The sequence below is a fragment of the Nicotiana tomentosiformis genome, chromosome 4 (assembly GCF_000390325.3).
Source record: "Nicotiana tomentosiformis chromosome 4, ASM39032v3, whole genome shotgun sequence".
Lineage (NCBI taxonomy): Eukaryota > Viridiplantae > Streptophyta > Magnoliopsida > Solanales > Solanaceae > Nicotiana > Nicotiana tomentosiformis.
Genome location: NC_090815.1, coordinates 83,457,024 through 83,462,984, shown reverse-complemented (window position 1 = coordinate 83,462,984; position 5,961 = coordinate 83,457,024).

Genomic DNA, 5,961 nt, shown 5'->3' with positions numbered 1-5,961 from the left:
TATTTTCAGCACAAAATTATTGCTATGCTTAAGCTCTCCAAAGGCAGGGTGTGAATAAGGATCTTCTGGCCGAAAATGAAGCTCTAGCTTATTTGACTGTGAAGTTCGAGCCTTGACAATGCCTTGAATGCCGCCAAGATTCTCAACGACGTGCTCTATTGAAGAAGGGTAAGCAGTGTAATGTACGACAAAGACCTTGTTAGTGGGATAAAATGCCTGATACTGAACCATCTTTTATAATCCCATACTTTATTTCTCTGAAGGAGTTGAATAAAGTGAAAATATACTGCTTCTTGCTACTCTGTTCAATCAATAACTGCGTAAATAATCCTGACATAAATTTTTGCACATTAATAAAAGGGAGTAGAAAATTATTCAAGGGTTCTGGAGGAATGGTCAAATGACAGTTGGAGGAATTAGAGTAAAAATTGATTATGTATGAGCAAATTTACAACTGACAATGTTCAAAGAGTTTTTTTTTCTTTTTTCAAAGAGTTACATTATACTCTAACTCGTTTTGGAGCTATGCGCAATAGAAATCTTCATCCCAAAATTGACTATGTCCGTTCATACCATGCGTCAAAAGAGATACAATATGCTAATAAATGCGATAAAAAATTCCATGGATCCACCAAAAATAAAAGAAAGAAAAAGAGGCAAACACATAGGAGACACGAACTAAGACCAAAGTGGAAGGCCAAAAACTAACAACGGCATCTGCATACTGCACCTAAATCCTTTTTGGGATCCAAATACACATAGAATATAGAATTGAAACTCATACGTGCATGCTTATATCAATCCAAGCATTGATTCAAGTAGAAGAAGGAGACGACGAGCCCTAAATAACCACAAAAAGTGTAAGGCCCCGTAAAACTTCGCCTAAAACCCGAAGTTTCGTGGCGCCGAGCTTTTTGGGTTGAACAGTGCGTTGGGAGTTGAAGAAAAATTATTGCAGAATATGGCATTTCTGCGGTCCATTATGCGACCGTAGAATTACTGTGCGGATTGCAGATCCGCCGCAGAGTGAAGCAGAGAAATGGCCAATTTTGGAGGTTGTTTTGCGGTCCATTATGCGGCCTCATAACCATTTCGCGGGCCGCACAATCCATCGCAGATCCAGCATGAGAAAACTTCGGAAGGAGGTTCTGCGGTTCATTATGCGACCACAAAACTGATCTGCGGACCGCAAACCTGTCCAGACCTGCCCAGTTTTTGGGACCTTTTCTGCGGTCCCCTTTGCGGGCTGCATACCTGTTTTGTTATCCGGTCTACGACTGCAGATCCGACTTCGTAGAGTTTAAGTTTTGAAAAATTTCACCCGATCCCATTTTTATAAAAACAACTTGTGGTTTATTTTGGCTTGTTCTAACTGATATTTTAGAGAGAGGAAAGTAATCTAAAGTGAGAGGGAGATTCCTAAGCTAATTGTTCATCAATCTTTGCTCAAGACTTGAAGAATTCACAAGGAAGACTTACAATATCTTCATCCAAGAGGTAAGGTTCTATACCCTAGTTTCAATTTTGAGTTTGTGGTAGAAGATAGGTAATGGGGATTGTAATTCTTAGGTATATGGGTGTTATCTATGCATGCATCTACTACCAAAATGGTGGGAAGGTTGTTGAGCTCAAAAGGGTAGATGTTGGGTTGTGGGATAAAGGAATCCACTATGGGAGGACCTTGAAAACATAATGTCCACCTAGTGTTTGATAAAATGATCAAGTGAGTTGAACCTATGAATATCTTCCTAATTGTGGTTCGATTTTATCATGTATCTAAATAGATCAAAGTTGCTAGGATTTTCAGAACTGTGTAGTAATTTAAGGAAAGCTCAAAGCGAGGTATGTTGGCTAAACTCATCTTGTAGAATCGAATCCATGATGTCCTCGTAAGTTATAGTTATTATTAGCTCAAGCTCTTATGTCTCATGTTCCGAGATGTTTCTTATAAACTTGACTATAACGAATAAACTTTATGTCGAAAGTTATATGTTCAAAATGTATTCGGAATGCTCTTATCATATTGTGTTATCCTTCGAGATTTTATTCAAACGTGACCATATATCAAAATATTATGAATTCAATTATGTCTCAAATGCTAGTATTATGCCAAATTATGGAAGAAAACCCAATGTGCCTAAGACTCTTATTTGCTCATATGTGTACTAAAGGTCGTGATTAGAGATGTTTTGTTGTTGATAATCTATGATGATGTTTGAAAGTAAAAGGGGTGATCATGACATATGAAATACGACCGACGTGCCAAGAATGACATTACATGTGTGACCACTAGTGCCAATGAAATGAAAAGATAAGTAAAAGACTATGAAATGAACTGAAAGTCCTTTATATAATAAACATTTGGGAGTATCGTTAGTCACCGAGGAAGGGTAGGTTGAAATGACCTAACCCTGAAACTACACGTGTCGGTGCAGGTGTGTATTGTGATTATTCCCCTTGTTTGGGATGAGATTGATGTGATGAGATTATTCCCCTTAAATGGAATGAGATGATTGCTAGAAAAGAGTGATGTCGATCCACACGACATTGTGGTGAGACAGACTAGCCGGTCGGGTCGAGATCGGACATCATGCCGCACACATGGTGGTGATTGTGCTTGAAGTTGTGATTGAGATAATGATTGAGATATTGATAGCGATTTTGATTGTGGTTGATGTCTTTGGGTGAGACGTCCTAGCCGATCGGGCCGTGATCGGATTCTGTGCCAAAAATTACGGTGGTATATCGGTGCTAAAGACCTCCCAACCTAAAATATGAAAATTTACTTGAAAACTTGTCTTGCTCCTAACTCGATGTCTTGATGTTGTTTGAGGCTCCAATTGGATCTATAATTGTTCTTCCTTGCTTTATTACTCGTTCTATTGAGAGGGTGGTTAGTCATTCATACTAGTACCATTTCATATGTACCAATGTCCATTTTGTCGGGGGCGCTGCATCTTTAATGGATGCATGCGGCTTTGATTAGTGATAGCAGTACACCTTCTTCCCAGCTGACTTGGTGAGCTCCACTTCATCTCAGGGTCGTGTATCTTTTGTTCCTTGTGTAGTATGTTTTGAGGTATAGCCGGGGCCTTATTACCGGCACGATCACCGTACTCTTTAGTATCAATTAGAGGCTCCGTAGACATAGTGTGGGTTGTATGTTAGTGTTGGAAGAGTCAAACTAGTAATGTTGTATTTGTACCACTTGTTCCACTTCAAACTATGAAAGTGTATGTATTTTTAGACTTATAAATGATGTAACTAATGATAATGAATTGGTGTTGCTCACATGATCTTCTTATGGTCTAATCAATGAAATAGATCTTCTCTTTGTTCATGGGTGAGTTTGGGTAAAAGGTATTATACAGGCTTGCTCGGCCGGGTTATCTCGGTTGAGCGCCGGTCGCGCTCCCTGAGGTCGGCGAGTGACAAAAGGGTTCTTTAATTTAAGCAAACGACTTTTAATAATTTTTCAAAGTCCCTTGGTCACAAAGCTAGAGGCGAAGCAATTGACCATATTCAGCCGTTTTACTTATAATTTAAAATACCTTATTATATATTATAATTTAAGTTCATTAAAAACATAAATGAAATAATATTCGTATAAATTCATTACAAAATTTATGGTTACTTTTTTACTGTTTTTTTAATATAACGTGCATTAACAAAATACTTAAATTGCACTTCTCATTGGTGGAGCCAAATTTTATATAAAAAAATTCAAATAAGACGGTATGAATCTGAATAACATTAAGATTTGTGTCAAGATTAAGATATATGAATTTAAATTCAAATAATAATAATTCGCCTCAGTCTCAAACAAAGTTGGAATCAGCGATGTGGATCTTCACTTCTTTTTTTAAGCTCAATTCATATTATTATTATTATGCTAAAATAAAATAAGAGAGGCAGTGAAAATAAGTTAAATATGCTGTGACACCTTAAGGTGGTAATAAGTTTAGTTTTAACAAAAAGCGAGAGATGTAATAAGACTGTCACGAAACATAGGTGTATAGTTAACAATTTGGAGCCAATTGTGAGTAATATATTATCCTAATTTATAATGGGGTTTCGTGGTAACAATACAACAATAACAACAATAATAAATTCAGTAAAATCCAACAAATGGGGTATGAGAGGTTAGTGTGTACGTAGACCTTACCTCTACTTTATGAAGATAAAGAGACTGATTCCGGTAGACCCTCGACTCAAGAACAAAAAAAAAGGGGCTTACCGGTAAATGAAGTAGAATGAAGTAGGTGCACATCAAAATGCCAACATGGTAAACTTATGTTTGTGCTAGCCGATTATGTAAAATAACCGATGGAATAATTAAGGAACACACAAATTAAATATAAAACAACATATATATATATATATATATATATATATATATATATATATATATATATATATATATATATATATATATATATATATATATATATATATATTATCCCAATTCCCATTTAATAATGTTGTAAATACTCAATCCAGTCTTATTTTCACAGTCGCTTTGGCTTTTTTTATTCCTATTAAATACTTTTTGAGAATTAAGATGTATTAAAAGGAACTATTACTTCTTTAATATTTAAGATATAGTTGGAAATAATTAATAAATTTAGTCTCCGTGAAAACAACCTCTTATAGAAATGCAAGATGCATATAATAAACTCTTGAGAACCGCCCTTTTCTCGAACCTTGCGCATAGTAGGAGCTTAGTGCATCGTACTGCCCTATGCCCTTTTAGTCTTAAATTCTTAAAGTAATAATATTTTGGAATAAATTGTTTCAGTTAAAGCAACACTTGAGAGAATACCAACAAGGGTTGTGGTGAAGTGGTAAGGACTCCTTCATGCGGGATTTCCCAACTAGATTTAGTCGGGATCCAATATGGGTACCAGACACCGGATGAAAAAAAAAATACTTGGGAGAATAGTTTTTTTTTTTCTTTTCCGAATGCTGTAAATAGTTGGCGCCCTTATTATTACAATAGTAACTATTACTGGTGAATTTTTCTTTTCCGGGGTTGAAATAAAGGTGTCAAGGGGCCAAGCCGGTCGGGGTAGAGGAAAAGGGAACCGGTCGGTTTCGGTACTGGGCCGGTTTTTAGTTATTTTTTATCGGGTTTACTGATTCCGGACTTCCCCGGTGCTAAATTTAACCGGAACGGTTCCGAGCCTAATGGGCCGGGCCATTTTTTCTTTTGTATAACAATCATAATTTATATTAAAATAAAGTAAACACTAAAAAGTAACGTATAAAAAGAATGTTTGAATAAATTTTAAAGGCTTTAGAAGCCTTATAATTAAAAAATTCATTACGAATTTAAGATAATACAATGAACATGAAAAAAATATAACTTATAGTGTAAGTCTTATACTGTTGATAACTTGATACGCAAGGATCAAACTTCAAAGGCTTTTATTTCAAATTTCATTGCATAATTGTACTTCAAATTAATCTAACAAACTAAAACATTAAGCTTAAATAAGTCTAATAATTTTAAAATAACATAAATTATCTCAAATCAATTTAAATACGAATTTCTGGAGGACGCTCAAGACAACTCTTCATATGCATCCTTAAATAACATGTGCTCTCCTACTTTCGACGAACATTTAAGACTCGACCACAGTTCTTGCACTTTACTTTGCAAACTTCTTCATTTTCTTCTACCACCTCAAAGTGTTCCCAAACATATGAGCGCACTATAGAAGCACGTGACATGATTTAACTTGAATTGAGAGGTTTATTTATAGTTTTTCAAATGGCTAAATTAATAAATAATAAAAGTGTTATTTTTGAAAAACAATATCCAGAAAGGACTATTCTTGCAAATTAGCCATTGGAAAACGGTCAAAATGGCATCATACCGTTGCCAACGATCAACTTTATTAAAAAAATAAATTGAACTAGCCGTTGAACCGGTCCGATCCGATTAATAGGTTCCCAAAT